We start from the raw sequence: 24075 nt of genomic DNA on the forward strand, positions 1-24075 counted from the left end.
TGTATCACAGGGATGGGGGAATCTGTCGCCTTCCAGACTGATGGACTCCAATTACTATCAGTCCTGGCCCAAATGGCCAATGGTCAAGTATACTGGGAATTGTAGTCCAGGAAGGGCATACATTTTATACATAAAACAGATATTGCCCTCCTGTGAAGATTAACTGGACCAGCAGTGCCACAATCGTTAGGAGATCTGAGTATGTTTTTATTCCACCAGGCTTTGGGAGAACTAAGATTGAAATAGTAACACGAAATTATCGACTGGTGGCATTCGTGACTTTTGTACATACTGTATGTTGCAAAAGAATATTATTGTGATGCTATATTATTGTAGAAGTCTTTCAGGGCCCCCATCACCAAAAAGCAGCCTGAAATCTAATCAAAAAAGGAAGAAGGGAAGAAAGATTTGTATATGTGCTGCCGAAGCAAGCACAAGGGAAGAAAGATTTGAATGACCTGCATAACCTCTAGAATTCAGAAGGGTAGATCCAAAGGAAAGTTACACCAGGCCCTGGAAAGAAAATACAAGTAGGTACTCATGCCTCCAATGCATTTTTCGGGTGCTTTGTAGTGCTAATGAAAATTGTATAGGTTCTGGTAATCATCAACATGTCAGAGTTTTTAATGTGCAGAGTTGACTGTTCAAACAACTGAAGCACTGAAAGAGAACCTCAAATGAGTCAGGGACAACAGATTGCCCAATCCTGAACCATACAGCTTTCCAAGACTATTACTATGCAAATCACCAAGTAAGAGTCATTTTGTTCAAGCACACACACGTCCTGCAGAGTAGCCACAAGCTCACACGGACCTGTATGTTCTATCGCAGTTCCAACAGCAGCAGCAGTTCCAGTGCAAACTAACTTGAGAATCATGAGTCTCAGCGTAACCAGAGCAACCATTTCATTTCACTGAGAACCCAGCAATGCATATGGAGATCTGCAAATAAACTATATTACTTTATTATCTGCTCCTGATTCACCATAACCCAAGAGCATAATTATTAGCCAAAAGGCCCGTACAACTCGTGTCTGTTGACTCACAGGTAAGTCAATTCAGCAAGGCTTACATCCGATTGAATGTGCATCGTATTGCAGCCAGAGACTCTCTTGAAATTCCCTGTGTAAATAGAGGAAGGCTTGCCTGTGTCATGGACTAAGTTTCAGCTGCTAAGCCCCACTCCCTTATCTCAGAGGTCCTGTGTTCTCTTTTCTTCCTCCACGGCCAGAGCCATTATGCTTCTGAATACCAGCTGCTGGGAATGTGCTCATGTCAGGCTTGTAGGCTTCCCACAGGCATCTGGTGGACCACAGTGAGAACAGGACGTGGGGCTAGATGGGTCATTGGCCAGATCTAGCAGACTCATCTTCTGTCCTTCATGAGCAGGGGTGGCTTTGACTTTTAGAAGACATCTGAAGGCTGCCCCTGTATAGGGAAGTTTTTAATGTTTGGTGCTTTATTGTGTTTTTAATATTTTGTTGGGAGCCGTTCAGAGTGGCTGGGGAAACCCAGTCAGATGGGTGGCATATAAATATTATTATTATTATTATTATTATTATCATCATCATTATTATTCCTAAACTGGAAGGTGTCACCACCTCCCCCCACCAAAGCCTTGCTTACCAGGGTCATGAATGGTTAGTTATCTCATGCATTTATCCTGCCAGAGAGGCACATGTGGGATTTTTAACCCCAGGTGCCAAAATAGCTTTCCCTGCCTAGGGTTCTGTGCCCCTTGACTTGCAAGAGGGGGCAACAGCTGCTCTGCCTCAGGCAGCAAAATATCTTGAGCCAGCCCTAACTTTCACAGAAACAAATGTCAATTAAAATACCGGTACTTGGAATATATTGTTGTTTGGCTTCATGTCACTGAAAGAATGTGTGCACTGTCTGCTATGATGCAGATTTTTGAAGCCCCCCCCCCAAGCAAGACACTGTCACACCCACACCATGCATTTAAAGCACATGGCTTCCCCCCAAAGTATCCTGGGAGCCGTAGTTTGCTAAGGATGCTGGGAACTGTAGCGGAGTGAGGGGTAAACTACAGTCCCCATGGTTCTTTGCAGGAAGCCATGTGCTTTAAGTGTATTTTAAATGGATGGTGTGGGTGTGACCACAATCTAGACAGCCCCTTATAAAAAGTCATACAATCAACCCAAAGTAAGATGGCCTTTTTAACATTTATTATTGATTTAGTACACTTATATCCCACCTGTTCTTCCAAGGAAGTCAAGGTGGCTTACATGGTTCCCCATTTTAGCCTCACAACAACTCTGTGAAGCTGGTTAAGCTGAGAAACAGTGACTGGCCCAAGGCCCCCCAGGGAGCTCCAAGGCTGAGTGAGGATTTGAACCCCCGTCTCCCAGGTCTCAACCCAACACCCATATGTATCATCCTACATTATCTGTTTGCCATTGTAAGCTCTACTTCAGATTCCTCGATGCTGAGAGGCCCAGCGGGCGGCTACCAGGCACTGCCAAATGCAGCTGCCTGCCTATTGTTTTAGGGAGAAAGAAAGCTTTGTCATTCGAAAACAGCTTACACAGAATTTATATTTAATGGAGGAGCTGAGGCATTGTGGAGTAATGGGTACATTTAAGATACTTCAGCCACCGCCACCACCCTTTTTGATATTTTACTTCTCTTTTACACACCATTCTAACCAGGACTGTTGAAGGGAAAACTGACAAGAACCGGGACTCTTCTTGCCTGATTGGAAGGCAGTTTCTGTTCCCCTTGCTGAGGTGTGTTGGGCCTGGAGGAAACTCTGGAGCACAAAAGGGTTGTTTGAGTTTCACATTGGTGGGTGCGTTTTACACCACTGGCGATTAACTTCTTAAGCTCCATGGATGGACTGACCTTCAGCTGAGTGACATTTGTTTCTGCCAGCCGTTATTCTGCTGAGACAGAGTCACAATAAAGAGTTTCTATGGCCTGTGTCCTTCACAGATATCGATGTCATACATTACAAGGTGTAATGGGTAACCGGATGGTCACCTGGAGGTCAAGGCCTCCTTTTATTCCACGCACTTCTGGGGTAAAAGAGTGTGCTTGAATTCTTTAGCTAAATATCTTTCCATCTTCAATTAAGATAAAATGAGAATAATTTCAGGCACTGAATGTGCTACCTAAATTTCCCATCTGGTTTTAAAATTATTACTACAGTATTACTATTTTCAAGTATTTGGCCTGATCCAGCAATGTTCTTCTTATGTTCCTCCATCAGTGAACAAAAGCTTTATTAGTGATAACCATGGAGACAGACAGTTCAATCGGTTGGGATAGGAATGAGCCACTAGTGAAAATGGTGAACTTCTGTAAGATGGAGAATTGCCCTGAGGTATCAAGGAGTCCCATTTATAGAAAGGATCATCAACAACTACTCTTTTAGCTTCTTCTTTGGCTCTCCATCATTTCATTTAACACTTACCTTGAGATTCTGTCGTGCCCAATCTACGTTCAGTGAGGTTTGTTTAAGTAACTAGCCACAAGGAGATTATAGTGGCTCATTCCTAGCCTTGGCTCTGATTAGCCACTTGTAGCATCAGTAAACAGCACAGGTTTCATGTAAACAACTCAGGTATCCCATGTGTCACAACTGTTTTACTGACAACAAATGAGCTGCAGGATGAAAGTGATGGAGAGGAATTCCATGACATGGACTCTCCCATTGCTCCTCAGCCACTGTTGGGTTTTTTCTCCACTAACAGGAACAATTGGGCTGCCTCTCACTGGAGTTTTACAGCACATGGACACCATACTCAGGGCCAGCCCAAGACTTTTTGCTGCCTGAGGTAAAAGGCAGGGTGACACCTTTCCCTTCTGTCCCATGTACTGAAAATTCAGCTGAATCTTTGACACTGGCAATGGGGCAGCCTCTTCCACTGCATCTGAAGGCAGATGGTTCCCTTGGGTTACGGTGGGGATGGGGAGCCTCAGGCCTGTGGGCCAAAAGCAGGACATGGGTATCACAGTGCTCTCCCCAAAGGTGATTCACAGAGACTGGGCTTAAGAGGCATATAGCCTCTTGATACTGGAGGTAGTGCTTAGCCATCATGGCTAGTCCTCATGGCTATCCTTAGGTAAAGGTAAAGGGACCCCTGACCATTAGGTCCAGTTGCGGACGACTCAGGGGTTGCGGCACTCATCTCGCTTTACTGGCTGAGGGAGCTGGTGTACAGCTTCCGGGTCATGTGGCCAGCATGACTAAGCCACAGAGCAGCGCACAGAAACGCCATTTACCTTTCCGCCGGAGCAGTACCTATTTATCTACTTGCACTTGGTGCTTTCGAACTGCTAGGTTGGCAGGAGCAGGGACCGAGCAACGGGAGCTCACCCCATCGCAGGGATTCAAACTGCCGACCTTCTGATCGGCAAAGCTAGCCTCTGTGGCTATCCTTATCCTCCATTAAATTGTATAATCTCCTTTTAAAGTCAACCAAGTTGGCGGTCATCACTACATCTTCCGGGAGCAAATTCCATTGTTTACCTATGCACTGTGCAAAAAGGACTTCTTTTAGTCTGTCCTGAATCTTCCAATGTTCACCTTCATTGTGTGTTCCCAAATCCTAGTATTATAAAAAAAGGTAAAGGTAAAGGATCCCTGGGTGGTTAAGTCCAGTCAAAGGCAACTATGGGGTTGCGGCACTCATCTCGCTTTCAGGCCGAGGAAACCGGTGTTTGTCCACAGACAGCTTTCCAGGTCATGTGGCCAGCATGACTAAACCACTTCTGGCACAACGGAACACCATGACGGAAATCAGAGCGCATGGAAACACTATTTACCTTCCTGCTGCAGTGGTACCTATTTATCTACTTGCCCTGACGTGCTTTTGAACTGCTAGGTTGGCAGAAGCTGGGACCAAGAAACGGGAGCTCATTCCTTTGCGGGAATTTGAACTGCCGACCTTCCGATCAGAGGGTTCATCCATAGTCTTACATGTCAGAAGCAAACACAGATATTGAGCAAGTTTTCTACAGAACCAGCTCTACACAGACTCAGTGATGGTGATATAAGCTTACTTACCACTGAGAAAAGATGGTTGCTTTGGTGACCAATAAGGGCCATGATCCTTAAATGCAATATAAATAGTGGCACTAAGTGAACAGTTGTGTTTAGCCTCTAGTTTAGTATGTACAGTGGTTAAGTATCGTAAGCTGAGAGATTGCAAACACCCTCTATTCAACCTGAGCCAATATCCCGAAGCAAATGTCTTCCTTGCATTCAGTTTCCCCTCCCTGTCCTTCATTTCATAACAACTGCCCCCAAAGATGCACCAAGCAAGGTGTGGCTAACAGACCGCAATCTGCCATGGAGCAGCAACAGAGTCAGTTCAGCAACGCTGGGAGAGCCGAGAGGATGCCTCTGCAATGCTGGAACAAAGGAAGTGGAACATACATTGCCCTTCTTAGAGACTCTGAATTTCTGGGGAGGTTGTTGCAAGTGCAACTGAATGATCCAGAATGGCATTACCCTAGGAATAACTCATATTCTTCCAGCACTTAAACCTTCACCCAAGATTCTGGATGAAAAATAGGTCTTACGCACACAAGGTATGTCTGAAGCAACTGATGATGGTTGCTTCATATGTGGCAGTTGGTAGGGTATTCCACTGTAGGCTCTGGATGTTTGCTGAAATCTCAGAGGTCAGATGATGGCTAATCAAGATAGTCTGGTGGCTGGGTGTGGAGTTTCAGTGTCTGGGCCCTTCCACATCAGTCGCAAAACAGGATAAATTATGCAAAGTAAGAAATCGTATTTAAATTTGCACAATTTATTCAGGCCACACACAACTGAGCTTGCTGCAGAATTCAATCCCACTGAACACATTTTATTTACTTCTCCCCAAAAGGCAAAACCAGGGAGAATGATTTACTCAGGACAGAAACCAGATAATAGGGATTTTTTAGGACAGTTGGAATATATAGCACAAATAGCCTTGCCTGTTGGTTGTTGTACAGGGGAGGTGCACCCCCAAGCCTCTCCTCTGTCTGCTCCTCACCATTTTCCAAAGGCTGCTGGTTTATTTATGACTTCCCATATTTCAAACCTTCAGAACAGAGTCCCAGAGAGCCCAGGGGCAAATTAAGGCCCACTTAATGCTCATCAAGGGTCCTCGGAAGCTGTTACGGTACAGCTCCCTCTCCAAAGGGCAGGGTGCCATCCCTTCGCTTGTGACACATTGAAGGATAGATGTGCGCTTGCATGGTACTGAGATCAATGCATGCAAAAGGGGGGGGGAATATGTATTTTCAGCCATAATAAATGGCTGCCTAAGGTCCAGAGAGTCTAATGACTAACTGGTTGAGATATTACAGGAAGTATAATAAACAAAAGCTACTAGTGAAGGCCATATTTAATTGTGGCCATCTTCATTATTTTCCAATTCCATTAACATATCAGAACATTGATAGTGCAAATATAAACAAGCATGTGCATCACTTCAAGCCCCACTTGGGAAACTTGATCCCCACTGACCAACCAAAGGGCTGTGAGAGGTGGTATAAAGCAGCACCTATGAACCAGAAAGCCCCCATTTGCATCTGCTTATAGCCAGGAGTTCAGGAAGCTGCTTTCGTACTGCCTCAGCCTCACACCAGCTGTCTGCAACATAGGGATAAAATACAGGCCAACCGTATGGGGTCCCTCCCCCTGGCCCACTCAGGATTACAAGAGAATATTCATGCTAAAAAAATAAATCCCCACCCCCTGCCCAGCTGCTATTTGCCTCCTGAGACCAAGCAAGGAGTAAGAACAGGGAAGGCAAAACAAGGCAAGAGTCAGAGCCAATGGAATTTACCCATTCCCAGGCCAAGTCTCAGCCTGAACAGGGAAACCTTTTTAACCCTTCCTGGGAAATAGCCAGCCTGAGTGGGCAGAGCATTCCTGTACCTGGGATCCATTTGCTGCCCAAGGAGGTGCTCCAACCTGCAACCGCACAATGACCCAAATTTAGCAGCTTCCAGGTCTAGCCCCAGCAGGCCCTGACTGCAACTGACAGATATTTCGCCATGTATTGGCCAAGAACCAGATGCTTCATAAGAACACTGCCTTGTAGTACAGAGTAATTGGAGGTACTGTTGCCAGCTTCTATTAGTGTAGAATGCTGCAGTGTGACTGTTGGCAGGTTCTTATTGCATTCTTATGAGTCTTTTCCAGCTCTACCTGTAGATGCTAGAGACTGGACCTGAGATCTGGACAAAAAAAACAACAGTTTACACTCCCTCTGTCACAGATCAGCAAGCCTTACCTATTTCTCAGTGTGCAGAGGCTAAGGCCAGTCCTATATAAGAAGTGGCTGTGCACTTTGGGCCTATGTGTGTTGGTTCCAATGCACATAACAACTCTGCAAACAGGATGCCCAACACAGGGGTATCTGGTGTCAGAAGTGAGCCGGCAGTAAATCACACAGAGTAGGTGAAGTTAACTCTTTATTAGAAACAACCAGGATATGCACAAGAGTGTCAGGCCTAAGGAGCACAGCGACTCAGCTCCGATAGGTCTTGTCCCTATGTGGCAGTTGTGGAGACTGAAGGTTCCTACCTTTCCTCAGCTGCCTAAATCTCCTCCTCTCCAGGGTTTCTCCATGAAATCTGAGACTGCCCCAGCATGCCTTCCTTTGCTCCTCCCACTTCATACCTCTCCTGGTCCTGAAAGACAAGAGAAGAGGGCAGCTTATCTCAGCAGGAGGGGGAGATACCTTGGCTTCTTCACCAGCCTGACCCATCTCTGCCTCTTGGCCTCCCTCCTCTCCTACTGGTCCATGACAGGTGCGAAAGCAGGACTTAAACACCCACCACATATGGCAGGAAAGTGCCGTCTCACACCTCCCTCACATGTCATCTTTGCACACTTGAAGCCTCATAGCCCCATGAAGCCCTATATAAGAGGCAGGCGACTATTCTAGTTCTGAGGGCCGCACTTGCTTCTGGGAAATTTCTGTGGGCCACACACCAGTAACAAGTGGATCCAGAGGTCAAAAGTGGGCAGAGCAATGAATGTCAACAGTATATTTGTATACAATAGGCAAGTTTCTACACACACACACCCCTCTAATCACCATCCAGGAAAGTATCTGGACACCATCAGAGTACAGGGACACATTCCAGCCAGCCCCCCCTCAAACCCCTCAGGGGGTAAGGGAAGGTTGGTGAGGGATGTGGCCTGAGGGAGGTGGTGTGGCCTGCCTGGGGAGAGTCTCAGGGGCCAGACAGAGAGGGCTATAGGGCTGGATATGGTTCCTTGGCCCACAGGATGCTGCCTGCTGAGAAAGTGAAACATTCTGTGCTCTGTTAAGGTAGTAATAGGCAGGGAGCAAAAGCAGGGTGCTCCCAGGATGAAAACTGTGGGAGAAATTCATCCTTCAAGGTACCTCTGATGTCGCTGCTTTCCTTCTCTGCTATGGGTCTGTATTTAAATTTGCACCTCTTTCCCCTACAGGCTAAAGATGGCTCTGTTCCAAGCGAGTTTTGTCTGAGAAAATAATTAGTATATTGGAAAAAGCGTCCTGGCGTCTCCAGTACATGTTTATCTTCCCACTCCTTTTCATTCTTCCTTCATGCCTCTCTGGGGCTCCCGGTTCCCAACTCTCCCTTTTGCTCCTCGCTCGCTGCTTGATGAATGAGTCAGGCTTTCTCCTCATTCCCTCCGCTGCCTGGGCATTATTATTAAGGAGCAGGTCATCTGGAGAGGTGTTTAATTGCGCCAGCTAATGGAAGCAGCAGTGGGAGGGATCACGGCCATTTGCGGTGAGCGTATTTGGTTGTTTCTAAAATGGGTAACTCGCTTTTCTGTGGAAAGGGACCATTTGATAGAACTGAAGTAGCTAATGTGGTTCCCCCCAGAAATTGCTAGACTGTAACTCCCAGACACCCCTAAACATTACCCATGCTGGCTGGGGCTTCTAGGAGTTTGAGTCCAAGAACATCCAGGGGGCAGCAGGTTGGGAACAAGCTGTCCAAGCCCAAGAAAGGAATCAATTAGCTATAAGCTCATGAAAGCAAATGTGAAGATTTTTCAACAACAGCATGGGGGAGAATCAACCAAAAACACACACACACACACACACACACACACACAAGAAAAACACCAACAACAACCTGATCACGCTTGCCACAGGTTGGCTCAAAACAAATCTCTTTGTCCTGTTATAATGAAGCTGGAAACCACAACTGTGATTCTTCCCTTTACATGAGCAAAAACACACAACACACCCTATTAGCAGGGAACTGTGGAGATCTCAAGAGCAGCTGGCTCCAGCTCCCTCCTGGATTATACGGTGATTGCCCTTTAGATTTGCAGAAGAGGATGGCCACGCTTCACCTTCCTTCCTTCTTCTTCTTCCACTTACTTCCCCTCGTTTCCCTTCCTGCTCAGAAACACACGGCTCAGTCCTGCAAGAACAGCCAAAGTCTGCAATCTTATTCTGACTTGTCTGGGAGCAAGGCTCCTCTGAACTCAGCATAACTTCCTTCTGAGCAGACAAGGCAGCAGAGGCAGAAAGATATGCTCTCCTTGCTACCACCTGCCATATAGTAGGAGCAGCTACACACTTGTGCCTCTGCTTCGGCAGTTTTGCACTGGGACTTTCTCCAACTGCACGCTAGCAGACGTCCGACCTGCTTCATTGCTTGGACCAAGGACTCCCCATGGCCAGAGAGGGCGTTCAGGAGCAGGCCAGCCAATGGCCTTTTCTAGCTCACCATCCCACAGGGAAATTGAGCAAAAGCGCCAGATGTTGCTGGACTAAAACTCTCTACATATGTTATGCACAGGGCTGCCTCTGAAGATGGTTTGGGAGTTTCAGCCAGTGCAGAATTTGGCGGCCAGGGCAAGACAGTTTGAGCCTATTACACTGATCCTGGTCTGACTGCACTGGCTGCCAATTAGCTATTCTGGGCTCAATTCAAAGTGCTGGTTTTAACATAGAAAACCTGAAATGGCTTAGGCCCGCCTCTCCCCATATAAACTAACCTAGACCCTGAGATCATCCTCTGAGGCCCTTCTTCTTGTGCCTCCTCCACAAGAAGTCTGGAGAGTGGCAACACAAGAACGGGGCCTTCTCTGCAGTGGCTCCCCATTTGTAGAATGCTCTTCCCAGGGAGGTTCCCTGGAGCCTTCAGTATAGATTTTTAGGCACCAGGCGAAAACGTTCTTCTTCAACCAGGCCTTGGGCTAATTACTATTCTACAGCCTTTTAAATGTGTCTTTGCAAAGCGGGGTACTGCTTTGTTGCTTTTGTTTTAACTATTTATTTGTGCTTTTACTCTGTATTTTTAAATTGTGCTCTTGTGATGAAGGGCTCTAACAAATAAATCAAACAAACAAACAAACAAACAAACAAACAAATAAATACCTGACCATTGTCTGGACTGGCTATTGTGGACAGAAGTCAAAGTCTTCCCACCCCTGTTTTAAGCTGTTAGACTAAAACCAGGGGGAGACCCAATTTCAAATCCCCACTGAGCCAAGGAGTTCAGTGGGAAACCTTAGGCTAGCCACTAGTCTCTCAGCCTAGCCAACCTCACAGGGCTGATGTGGAAAAATGAGGACAGAATAATGTGCATTACCTTAGAGTGCTCTCTGTCTCTCTCTCTCTTAAACACACATACACTTTGCATGTAAAGGGTTTGCTTCCATTGGCATACGTAAGTATTACACATAACCCCATACTGATGTTTATATTGTAATAGCTGGTGTGTAAAACTAATTAGCTGGACAGAGGGACTGCTAATTAATAAACACAAAGGAGGTGACTACTCTTCCCTCTCTATTAACCAGAGGTACCAGCACGGGCAGTGGTCAGGGTTGATGAAAGTTGTGCCCTTGAAGAAGAGTTCTGTGTGATTTGGCAGCTTGCTATTTGCATCGTAAACTCAAACTGGCACCCATTAAAGAGATTGCCCCACTGGCTTTCTGCATCTTGTTCTATGATGCACCAACATCCTCCAGAACCATGCAAATAGCGCTAAATCAATTAATTATAAGGGTGGAGGAAAGCACGACGACTGTTTCCTCAACAATGATTCTGATTTATCACCTCAGGGCTGTTGGCCTTTGCAGTTCAATACTTTGTAGACTATCGCAGTCCAAGACGATGTCTTTTCCAGCAGCAATATGTCCACAAACAGAGGCATTGTTATGGAAACAAATCCTTTTGCCTCCAGCAGAAAGTGAAAACAATGGAGTCAATGGTTCCTGGTGGCACAATGGTGCCATCTTCTGGATAGAGGGATAAAACACACTTTCACATTGGGATGGTTGAGCAAAAGGCTAATCCACAATTTTCCATCCAGCAGTGATTGACTCCTACATTCCTGGAGCAGAAATTCTTCTCTTTTTTCCCAACAACTTTTAGGTTGCACTAAGATAATACTGCACTGTGTATTGGGCTCTACCCAGATCAGATAAGGCCTCAGCTGGAGTATCGTTTGGGTTAATATAGTGCCAGAATGACAAGTAAACTCAGGATTCACTGGAGAGCAAAGATTTTAATGGATTTGGAATGCACTGATCGCCGAAGAATTGATGCTTTTGAATTATGGTGCTGGAGGAGACTCTTGAGAGTCCCATGGACTGCAAGAAGATCAAACCTATCCATTCTTAAGGAAATCAGCCCTGAGTGCTCACTGGAAGGACAGATCGTGAAGCTGAGGCTCCAATACTTTGGCCACCTCATGAGAAGAGAAGACTCCCTGGAAAAGACCCTGATGTTGGGAAAGATGGAGGGCACAAGGAGAAGGGGACGACAGAGGACGAGATGGCTGGACAGTGTTCTCGAAGCTACCAGCATGGGTTTGACCAAACTGCGGGAGGCAGTGGAAGACAGAAGTGCCTGGCGTGCTCTGGTCCATGGGGTCACGAACAGTCAGACATGACTAAACGACTAAACAACAACAAGTGAGGTAAAGCACATAGGACACGTGTGTCTCCACTCTGCTTCTTCTTCCTGCCTGCCCAGCAGAATGCTGAAAGAAGAACATACTGCTTTTCAGAACTGGACCAACAATGAGGCAAGGTGAGTTGACTGCCTCGGGCGGCAGGATCAAAAGAGGCTGCAAAGAATGCATCGCCTGCTGCCACTGCCACACATTCCAGATCTGCCGCCTCCTCAGCAGCCTCCTTCCATGCTGCCTCTACAGCAGCCTCTCAGCCGCAGGTTTTCTCTCTCCCCATGGAGAAAGTGCCCTCTGGGGTCTCCTGGGTTCTGCCCACACCCAGCGTGATTCAGAGCGGGGGGGGGGGCATGACAGCCTTTGATTCCCATTTCAACCATCGGGTAAGATGAATTGATTCCCTGCCTTGTTCCCAAAGTATTTCCTCCTCCTTCCCCTTCAGGGTGCGTGCGGTTCGCCTCAGGTGCCAAAATATCTCTTGATAGAAATTTGAACCGATCACCCGCAGAGGGCTTTCAAAATTGGGCGGGGCTGCATGTCACCAACCTGTCCTCTCCTGTCTGCTCCAGGTAGCAGCAGACTTCCTCATGCAACATTAAAGTAGGATAGCATCCCAGAAAAGGGGGGTACGAAGTTGCCTGGTCCAGGAGGGGACTGTGTGTAATGGTTGTTTGTCTGAATGGAATCAACTGCCCTATTCCTTCCAGCGCCTTATTTTCCCCCCTCTTTGGCCAAGCAGGGAGGAACGCAGAAATCAGTCCTCTTTCGCAGTCTGACAGACTGAATAAGCAAAGCCAAGAGGAGGGGAAACCTCTGCCTGGAACATCATCCCTGAAAGGCATAAAAGGCGACAAGATCCATTGTCCTGGAAATCAAAGGCAGAAGCATTCTGCGCTGAGTCATTCTCTATCGAGGGGCAATGGGAGTTGAGAGGCCTCCAGCCAGAGCAGCTTGAAATGAAGGAAACAATGAACTGGGTGTTCGAATGCAGGGGCACCAGGAAGAATCCTTCACCATCTACTATTCTGATTGAACAGTTTGCCCTACAGCAGGGAAGGGGACTGTCATGGACTGGCTAGATGCAGAGGAGTGGTGGAAGGCACCAAGGGAAGAAGGCTCAGAGTCAGGGAAGTGGTGGTGGGATGATCGTGAGTGGTCAGATGGAGAAGACTGGGAGGAGGAGGTGTCCGCAGCTGAAGAGGTAACAGGGCTTAGTGAGCTGGGGGAGTCTGTGGCAGACGGAAGTCCAGAATCAGACGCAGGAGAGGAAGGAAGCCAAGAGGCACAGATGGATTAGTCTGGTGAAGAAGTCATGGTGTCTCCCCCTCCTGCTGTGACAAGCTTATCTTTCCCCTGCTCTCCCAGAACCAGAAGAGGCATGAAAAGGGCAGAGGTGCAGTCTCAGATTGCTTGGGGGAAACCCTGGAGAGGAGGGGATTAGATAGCTGTGGGAAGGCGGTGTCCTTCAGTCTCAGCAACTGCTTCATGGGGGAGCAAGACCTGCTGGGAGTTGCTGTGCTCATTAGGCCTGACACTCCTGTTTTACTTATAAAGAGTTAACTCCGCCTCTCTTGGTGTGATTTACTGCTGGCTCCCTCCTGGCAGGGAGCCCTTTTCAGCTTGAGGGCCACATTCTCCTCTGGGTAACCTTCCAGGGACCACATGCCAGTGGCAGTTGAGTGGCAAGTGGCAAGCTTGGGCAGGGCAACAAATGTGAATTTTATCTTTGTAGACTAGCTCCTACATGCTCACTCTTCCCTCTCTAGCCTCTGTCCGGGCAAGCAAGAAGCACGATCAGAGTTCAAGCACACATTCCAGCTTGGCAAAAAGCATGCAAGCAGATGGCAATGCAAGGCTAGTGTGACCAGGGGAGATGGAGTGAGTGGTCTGGAGAGGGTTCCAAGGGCCAGGCAGAGAGGTCTGGAGGCCGCATTTGGCCTTGCTGGTCCTTCACAGGATCTGTCTTCTGCAGAGGGATATTAACAGTAGGGGAACTCCGTATCCGAAGCAGCAGCAGCAGCAGTAGCAGCAGCTCCTGTTAAACTTGCAGGGAGCACCGCTAGACCACACACAGCCCTCCTTCAGGGCTATCTCTGAAGGGTGCTGGGTTTGTCCCAGCAGTGGATGTTTACAGAAAAAAGACAGCGCCTTGAAAGGCAGTGCGGTGGCGAAGAGGAAGCAAATGGCTCAGAAAGAACAGTCTGGCGTGGACTCTTGGCTTAATTATCTGGAAATCTGTCCTTTCCTTGTCTCGAGGCAAATCGCAGTACCGAGACGTTGCTGCTTACTGATCTGCCCAACACTGGAGCCAACGGACCAAACCGAGGGGGCTCGCAGGGACTTTTCTTTTCTTTTCTTTTCTTTTCTTTTAAATGATATTTATTAAGATTTCAAAAAGAAGAATTACATAAGTAAAGAAAAGGAGAAAAAACAAAAACAAAACAAAAGACAAAAGTAAAAATACAAGAAAAATACAAAATACAAAATACAGGGGGGGGAAAGAATAAAAAACACTTTAAAATACATCAGTCTTCCATGCCTTACATTCATTTCCTTACTTCCCTGACCTCCTCATACCTCCCTTTTTTGTATTCCAATTCAGTTAGTTAATTCAGCAATTTCTTTCCCTCTTTATTTTCTCTTAGTCCTTTAACTTAATATACTATAACTTTGGATTTTCACCTGTTAACTGTCCATTTTTACATACGTCTTTATAGCATTGCTGCTTAAACTACTTAACTTCATTCTAACATCATTCTAACATTCATTAATTTTACAATATTTCTGTAGATAGTCTTTAAATTTCTTCCGGTCTTCTTCCACCGACTCTTCTCCCTGGTCTCGGATTCTGCCAGTCATTTCGGCCAATTCCATGTAGTCCATCACCTTCATCTGCCATTCTTCCAGAGTGGGTAGGTCTTGTGTCTTCCAGTACTTTGCAATAAGTATTCTTGCTGCTCTTGTGGCATACATAAAGAAAGTTCTATCCTCTTAAATTAAAAAAGGTATTTAAATATACCTTCTTGAAGAAACCAGAGGCCTTTCTCCTGGGCATAGTCGACCAATCGGTGTTAAAGAAGGACATTTTGTGGGCAAGAAACATACCCCAGATGCACTTTTAATTGTGGAGTGCATGCATAAGTAGAACTACAGGGTAGTCTTTCTAGGACACTGTTACAAATTTGTCACCTGTACAACACCCCCAGGTTTCAGCCAGTTACCATTTACTGTTTTTCTTCTGCAAACAAAAAAACCACCTATATCATAAAATGTCCCAGAAATGCACTGAGTTTTGCCATTGGGGTATATTTATTTACCCCAGCCAATGTAAGCAGATTGGGGTTGTAAAAATAGCCCATTGTTTTTTTTCCCCATGGAAAAAAATGATAAGTGAAACCTGTCAAGAAGTTTGTGGGGTGTCAGAAGTGCGTAGGTTGGCACAACCCATATAGCGTCGTTTGGGGGCATTAACCAAAGTTGGGTTTCTTAATGGAAAAACACCCTGCAAAACTGTCTGTGTTGGTTCTCAGTTTTATTCTAGAGAGTTTGCAGTATTTTCTGGACATTTTTACTTTAAACTATAAGTTTTTCGTGGTTTGCAATTGAAAATAAAAATCATAATTTATTCAAGGAACATAACTTGTGTTGTTTACTCAACATGCAAGGGCATATATTTCCTGCAGAGAAATTTTTTACCTTCTCTGAATTACTGTTTTCTGACTCTGGGTGTTTGGATGTTGTCAAGCACACTTCACCTGATGCCAGAGCCACAAACATTATCTGAAGTCTACATTCTACCACACCATACACTGGGAATATCATTGTGGTATAAAACACACCCCAAAAACTGTTGGTGTGGTTGAACCAAGAGTTTGCCAGTATCAAAATTAATCGGAGTCAGAAAAAAAGAAATAACTTAACGCAAGTGTTAAACAGAAGGATGGGAACAGTAAAAGAAGGGTCCATTCTCCAAACAGTTTTAACTACTGCTGCTGCTGCTCTGGTGAGTGCTGGGTGGGCCGTTCCCTTTCCTGCCGACTCCATCTGGCCTAGGGGGCGGAGCCTGCACTCATCGCCACAGCTTAAGAGGCATGAGAGAGGCTTCCGGGACACTACTGCTGCTGCTGCTCTGGTGAGTGCTGGGTGGGCCGCTCCCTTTCCTGCTAACTCCATCTGGCCTAGGGGGCGGAGCCTGCACTCATCGCCACAGCTTGAGGGCCTCCATCAAGGCCTCTGGGACACTGCTGCTGTTGCTGCCTGCGTGAGTGCTGGGAGGACCGCTCCCTCTCCTGCCAATTCTATCTGGCCTAGGGGGCGGGGCCTGCACTCACCACTACAGTTTAGAGGCCTGAGCAGCTACCTGCAGCAAGTGACAAAATGGTTTTTAATGTTTTAACTGCTTTTAATTTGCTGCACCTTAAATGGTGGTTGTTGTTTTTTATAATGTTTTATAATTTTATAATTTTATTTCTGCTTGCGGTTGGTTAAGTATTTAGTTAGGGTGGGGAGTAGTTTAATTTTAGCACTATTGTTTTTTGCTGTGCTTCTATTTTTATTATTCTGTTAAGTTATTATATGTATTTTGCCTTTTAAGGGGAAGGGTCAGGGCTGCCTGGGAGTGGGCCTCGGCCAATAGAATGGCTGGGGCAGGTTCCACAGGAGGGAATGTATTGGGACACCTGATCTCAGTGATCACGGGCAGGAGGAGGAGTTACGCTAAGACCAGACCATGTCATTACCGAGGAGGCAGGTTTAGTCGTTGTTTGAGGACTATCCCTGCCTCCAGGTCTGGTCCTGACCGGAAGGATACTGGAATCAGCAAGGGAAACCCACATGACCTGAAAGTGTTGCTGTGCAATGCCAGGTCAATGATGAATAAAACCACTGCCATCCACGACCTGATTGTGGATGGAGGATTTGACCTGGCATGTGTGACAGAGACCTGGTTGGATGAAGCAGATGGGCCTGTCCTTGCCGCTGCTTGCCCACCAGGTTTCTCTTACGCACAGCAACCCAGGTCATGTGGGCGGGGAGGGGGGTTTGCAGTGATTTTTAGGAAGTCATTAGTCTGCACCAGGCGTCCTATTGGGAAGACCCAGTTCTCTGAGTGCATGTTCTGGAAGTTGGGCAATAGGGGCAGTACAGGATTCCTTTTGGTGTACCGACCTCCCTGCTGCACCAAGGATTCCCTGCCCGAGCTGCTTCAGGTCGTGGCGGAGATGCTCCTGGAGACACCTAGCTTGGTTGTCCTGGGGGATTTTAACATCCATGCCGACACGACCTTACAAGGGGCCGCTCGGGACTTCGTGGAAAGCATGGCCTCCATGGGTCTGTCCCTGAATAATTTTGGCCCAACTCATAGCCGTGGACATGCCTTAGACTTGGTGTTTACCTCTACGGATGTTGGTGATCTGACATTAACTAAAAGCGAAACAAAAGAAGTGCCATGGTCAGATCACTTCCTGGTGCAACTGGACTTCTCTGCGACCCTTCCCCTCTGCAGGGAGGTGGGACCGATTTGGATGGTCCGCCCCCGCCACTTAATGAATCCAATTGGCTTCCAGAGAGTGGTAAGGGATGTTTTATCCCAAGCTGATGGCCTTTCAGCTGATTCCCTGGTGGCCCGCTGGAATGCAGAGTTAACCAGGGCTATTGACTGTCTGGCTCCGAAGCGCCCTCTCCGATTGCATGGAGCCCGGACAGCCCCGTGGTTTTCCCCGGAGCTGAGGGTGATGAAACAATCGTTGAGACGGCTAGAGTGCCGGTGGCGGAAAACTCATTCTGAATCAGACCGGACACGGGCTAGAGCTCAACGTCGAGCCTACCAAGTGGCAATGGCGACGGCGAAGAGGGCCTTCTTCACCGCCTCCATTGCATCTGCAGAAAACAGCAGCAGGAGACTTTTTCAGGTGGTTCGCAATCTATCGGAACCACCTGCACCACCGGGGCCTGGTAGGGACCCCAAGATCTCCTGCAATGCTTTTGCAAAGTTTTTTGCAGATAAAGTCGCTCAGATTCATAAGGAGGTAGACTCCACCGTGGGAGCAGGGCCAGGGTGGGAGAGTGCTAGAGTTCTGTCTAGTCCTGTTACATGGGATCAATTCCAATCTGTTACCTCCGAGGATGTGGACAGGCTGCTTGGACAAGTGAAACCTGTCTCCTTGACCCTTGCCCATCCTGGCTGATAAAAGCGAGCCGGGAAGGGCTGGGTGATGGGCTCTGCGGGGTGGTGAATGCTTCCCTCTGTGAGGGAGCCTTCCCAGACCTGCTGAAAGTGGCGGTCATTAAACCGCTTCTTAAAAAAACATCTTTAGACCCAGCCAATTTGGCCAACTATCACCCAGTCTCAAATTTACCATTCTTGGGCAAGGTGATTGAGCGGGTGGTTGCCAAACAACTCCAAACACTCCTGGAGGATGCGGACCATTTGGATCCCTTCCAATCGGGATTCAGGCCTCACCATGGGACTGAAACTGCCTTGGTCGCGCTGGTTGATGATCTCCGGCGGGCTAGGGACAAAGGTGAGAGCTGTTTCCTAGTTCTGCTGGATCTCTCAGCGGCCTTTGACACCATTGACCATAACATCCTTCTGGACCGACCGTGTAGAGGGGCTGGGAGCTGGGGGCACTGTTATACGGTGGTTCCGCTCCTTTCTCCTGGGCCATGTCCAGAAAGTGGTGGTGGGGGATGAGTGTTCAGACCCCTGGGCTCTCACTTGTGGGGTGCCTCAGAGTTCCGTCCTCTTCCCCATGCTTTTTAATATCTATATGAAACCGCTGGGAGAGATCATCAGGGGGTTTGGGCTGGGTGTTCATCAGTATGCAGATGACACCCAGCTCTACCTCTCCTTTAAGTCAGAACCAGTGAAGGCGGTGAAGGTCCTGTGTGAGTGCCTGGAGGCTGTTGGAGGATGGATGGCAGCTAACAGATTGAGGTTGAATCCTGACAAGACAGAAGTACTGTTTTTGGGGGACAGGGGGCGGGCGGGTATGGGGGATTCCCTGGTCCTGAATGGGGTAACTGTGCCCCTGAAGGACCAGGTGCGCAGCCTGGGAGTCATTTTGGACTCACAGCTGTCCATGGAGGCACAGGTTAATTCTGTGTCCAGGGCAGCTGTCTACCAGCTCCACCTGGTACGCAGGCTAAGACCCTACCTGCCCGCGGACTGTCTTGCCAGAGTGGTGCATGCTCTAGTTATCTCCCGCTTGGACTACTGCAACGCGCTCTACGTGGGGCTACCTTTGAAGGTGACCCGGAAACTGCAATTAATCCAGAATGCGGCAGCTAGACTGGTGACTGGGAGTGGCCGCCGGGACCACATAATACCGGTTCTGAGAGATCTGCATTGGCTCCCAGTACGTTTCTGAGCACAATTCAAAGTGTTGGTGCTGACCTTTAAAGCCCTAAACGGCCTCGGTCCTGTATACCTGAAGGAGCGTCTCCACCCCCATCATTCAGCCCGGACACTGAGATCCAGCGCCGAGAGCCTTCTGGCGGTTCCCTCATTGCGAGAAGTAAGGTTACAGGGAACCAGACAGAGGGCCTTCTCGGTAGTGGCGCCTGCCCTGTGGAACGCCCTCCCAGCAGATGTCAAAGCAATAAACAACTATTTTACTTTTAAAAGACAACTGAAGGCAGCCCTTTTTAGGGAAGCTTTTAATGTCTGATGCTGTACTGTTTTTAATATTCAGTTGGAAGCCGCCCAGAGTGGCTGGGGAAACCCAGCCAGATGGGTGGGGTATAAATAATAAATTATTATTATTATTATTATTATTATTATTATTATTATTATTACAAGCTTGGCTTCACAGTACAGGAAAACCACACAATTCCTCTATTCATGCTGCCAGGGAGTTGTGTAACAGCTCATTCATACCTAGTGGCAAGATCATCCCTGAACATGACTTCCCTTTTTAAGCACTGAGGAGAAGTCTCTTGGTTTAGAAAAATAAAAAAACCTGTCTGTTTGCTATGCAGCGCAGGTAGGCCAGCCTTTCAAGGCCGGCTAAGATTAAAAGCCACCCAGAAAAATACAACCCTCTGCAGCTGGCACCTCTTACAGATATACTGGTCACCCACCTGCTGTGTAAGGTGAGGAAGCAAATCCTTCCCCCTGCCCTAATTAAGTCCCTTGGGCATCTCTGCATTTGCATAGGCACAGCGCTTTTTTCCAGGGGGTACTCAAGGATCCGCAGTACCGGTAGCCCTACGTCTTTTTACTTACTGTAACAACTTCACGGAGAGTACGGGCACCTATTTTTCCTAGGGAATAAAGCACTGCATACGCATGAGAATGGAATAAAAGCAACTTGTAGGCATTAGCTTTATTCCAGCCTCGTGCCAACGCTTCTAAGCATATATCTGTGTTGCCTGATGAGAAAAAGGGGTTTTCAAGCCCCTGTACTTGACTTGGAAGAACGGCTAATTAAGTTATCAAACAGTAATCCTTAGAGTAGCTTCTTTCGCCAACGTAATCTGCAGACAAATTATAGACAGATCAAAGGGTTGTCTATTTACAGATGCTCACAGCAAGATAACTGTTCATAAAAGAGGTGATTGGTGTCCTCTCTTCACCCCCCACCTGCCCCACATATTCACAGCCATCACCTGATCCAAAGTGGGTCACAACAACAGCCCTACGACCACCTTTAAGAAATGGGTCCCAAATGCATGTTTGGATTAAAAGTGGGTCCTGGGTCTGAAAACACTGAAAGTACCTGATCCAGACAGCCATATTAGCACAACACCAGGATGTGTGTTTTGTTGGTAACCATTTGACTAGCTTCCCGTAAATACTGAGGTGATAAAGCAGGAATGAAAAATGCTGTCTGTCCGTCATGCCCTGCTTACACAACCTTCTCTGACCATTGGCTCATGGGAATTATAGTCTAACAACATCTAGAGCACACCATGATGGCTGTCCTTGATCTATGTGAAAGCCCTTCAAATATTTGAAGACAGCTCTCTTATCGCCTCTTAATTCTCTAACCCAACTCCTTCAACCTTTCGTCATTGGCCATCCTTGCTGGGGCTGATGGGAGTTGTAGTTCAGCAACATCTGGAGGGCCAAATATCCCCCGTGCCTGTTGTAAGGGCTATGTGTAAAGGTGTTGATTTAGAAGGGGAAATTCAATCTTGTCCCCGAAACCTCTGTCTGGAGAATAGAATAATCTTTCAAGAAATGGAAGTTGGCTATAGGGGGAAATAATAATTGGATACCCTTATTGTGCAGGAGAACTAGTTCTGCAGATTCAGATTTATCAGACACAAAGTTATTTATGTGGGAAAGGACACCAAAATGATAAAAATTTAAGCTCGGTGTCTTCTAGGTGCCAGGCCAGTGCTGAAAAGCAATATAGAAATATCACCCTTGTCAAACAGTCTAAACCACCTTGATGTTTGTAAAAGTCATATCCTTAATGCTTCCCTCTCAAGAGGATTCCTGCGGACTTTCATCTCTCATCTATTGTGCCCACACAATGCACCGAGCTCCAGGGAAGCTGCTGGCAAAGAGCTTTGGTGTCGGGGCTATAAGAAAAGAGGGCTGCTTGGTTATAGTGTTCAATGACTAAGGCTAGGAGAGGCACGAAATATATACAGATTTGAAGCAGCAGGGCTGCTGTTCTCACCAGGGACATTTGGCACCTGTCAAGGGCAGGTCTCAAAACAGGGCATCAAGCGCCACGATCCAGGACCCTCGCTCTCCATGTCAACAGAGAAGGGGGCTGCTTTGCCTACTCTGCTTCGATGCCACCATGGCAGATGAGCAGGGCCAGCGCTCCCATTAGGCAAATGGAGACATTTGTCTCAGGAGGAGTAGTGGACTGGCTCTCAGCCTACCTCAGAGCCTACCTCCTGACCTACTACATGGCCATGCGCAGCTTTGCCTCCCCCAGCCTGTCTGTTCTTGCCCCCCCCCCCCATGCCTTGCTCTGGGGAAAGGCCTTTCTTTGGGATGAAGGATTGTGGGAGAGGGTCTGCACTGCTACTGCCGCGAAGACTGCTTAAATGAAGCAGCCAGTGGCTCTATGCGGTGGCTCTCTGAGGTCGGTTTGCCCCAATGCCTCAGTCTGAGGAAGGACCCTATGGACTGCTGAGTGAAGTGAAAAAGCGCCTGTATGTTTGCTGATCTTAATCAAGGACAGGGGAGGAGGAGACAGAGGGACGGGGAAAAGCATCTCATCATCATCATCATCATCGTCGTCGTCATCATCATCATCATAATTTATTATTTATACCCCGCCCATCTGGCTGAGTTTCCTCAGCCACTCTGGGCGGCTCCCAATCAAGTGTTAAAAACAGTACAGCGTTAAATATTAAAAACTTCCCTGAACAGGGCTGCCTTAAGATGTCTTCTAAATGTCAGGTAGTTGTTTATCTCTTCGACATCTGGTGGGAGGGCGTTCCACAGGGCGAGCGCCACTACCGAGAAGGCCCTCTGTCTGGTTCCCGTAGCCTCACTTCTCGCAATGAGGGAACCACCAGAAGGCCCTCGGCGCTGGATCTCAGGTGGCTAGGTGTGTTGCAGATGGTAAGAAAGTGGAATTTCAGTCCATGAGAGCATCGGGGGGGGGGGGAATTGATAGAGAGGTGCAGAAGGGCTAAAGCCAAGGTCCCCCACCCCTGACTTAGAGGTCAGTGGTGTCAAGTGGGTCTTACAACCTAATAACTCTGTTTAGAATTGCAGTCTAAATATGGCAACGATGTTGATTCCTGTAAGCTGCATGTTTTGAAATTAACAGTCATGGGGTGGGTAGGGGGATATATATCAAATCCCAGATGTTGGGAGTTGCTAATTTAATACGAGTGCACCCGTTTCAGTCTCATAAATGTTGGAGTGTATAATCTGGATCAGTTATGTGTGAAATTCCAGCAAGTATGCTGATATTTAAACTTCTGTTTTATGCATGCAGGAACGGTATTCAATTAATTCTTCAATTTCACACTCCTGACTAGAAACAGTAGCAGAGCTTGGGAGAGATCACCTTTGGCACCCAGTGAAGAAAACAGAAACACAATCCTGTGCTTTACTGGAGAGTAAGCCCCACTGCGTCCAATGAACTCACTGCCAAGTAAGCTTTCGTAGGAGCTTACGAAGCTGTTAGTTCGGTGGTTTTTCTTTCAAAAGCTGTTTTAAGAAGATGCATTTCTTGCCCTATTAATATCTAATTCTCACCAATATGGCTCCCCAAGCACAAAATGTAAGATTTGAATTTCGCATTTGACCCTTGGAAGAAGAATAACTATATCCAAGTACCTCGTCTCAACATGAGATCATGCTGTCGTTTTCTCAGAAGTGTTAGATTTGCCATCTGCGACATTTAGAGGCAGTGGACAATCTGGACTCATTTCCAAGAAGTCACAGAGCCGGTGAAAGAAGATCTTGCAAAGAACACTTCTGCTACAGCAACAACAAATTATGTAATAGGAAGTGTAGGTGATCAGGAGAAAAATGAAGATGGGGCTTCTTTAATAATTGTGCCGAAGAGGCGATTCCACACACACCCGACTGTCCCATTTTAAGCGGGACACCCCAGATCATAGAAGCCAATCCCAGCTTCTGTTTGGATCCCAGAACGTCCTCTTTAAAGACTGGCACTCTGGCATGAGCCAGGACACCTTCTGGGATTGCTTTGCTGATCTTCAAACAAGAAATTGACTTTTTGCGTTTAGGAAAGTGAGGGCGAAATGTATTGAAAAGAGTAGAACAAATGAACAATTCACAGGGGAGGCATAGAAATACCTTGCAAACAAATCAGGATAAATGCAAGTGAAATTCTGATTGCTGTATGACCTTACCCCAACCAAATGAGAATGGATATTGAATAAAGATCAGGCATAGTCTAATCTTGGTGTAAGCTTTGTGCAACCAAATCAAGATGAATTCATGGGACTTGCATAATCATGTTTTTAAAAAATCTACCTCAGTATCTTTTCTGGTGGTTAATCTTTATTTAAGCAATCAGAAGCCAAACAAATTAGATATTGTAATCCTTTTGAAAGTAGCTATTAACCTATTATTGCAATTTCCACGTTTTCTCTCCAGGTCAGCAATTTCTTGCATCTTAACTAGTAAGAATAAGACTCAAAAGCATAGAAGGCAGTTCCTAGAGCCTGATTCACTGGGCTCTTTGCATAGCTCAGGCTTCAGTTCCCTGTATAACTACAAGTGGGTCGG

General features: G+C 47.0%; 1 long non-coding RNA gene across 1 annotated transcript; it reads left to right on the forward strand.

Annotated features, from left to right (window-relative positions):
- Positions 1-438: 438 nt before the first annotated feature.
- LOC308481195 lies at positions 439-2950 on the forward strand. Its single transcript, XR_013988523.1, has 2 exons — positions 439-530; positions 2669-2950. It is a non-coding gene; the product is annotated as an uncharacterized lncRNA (long non-coding RNA).
- Positions 2951-24075: the final 21125 nt, after the last annotated feature.

This window comes from Podarcis pityusensis, assembly GCF_964106645.2.
Source record: "Podarcis pityusensis genome assembly, chromosome: 7".
Classification (NCBI taxonomy): domain Eukaryota; kingdom Metazoa; phylum Chordata; class Lepidosauria; order Squamata; family Lacertidae; genus Podarcis; species Podarcis pityusensis.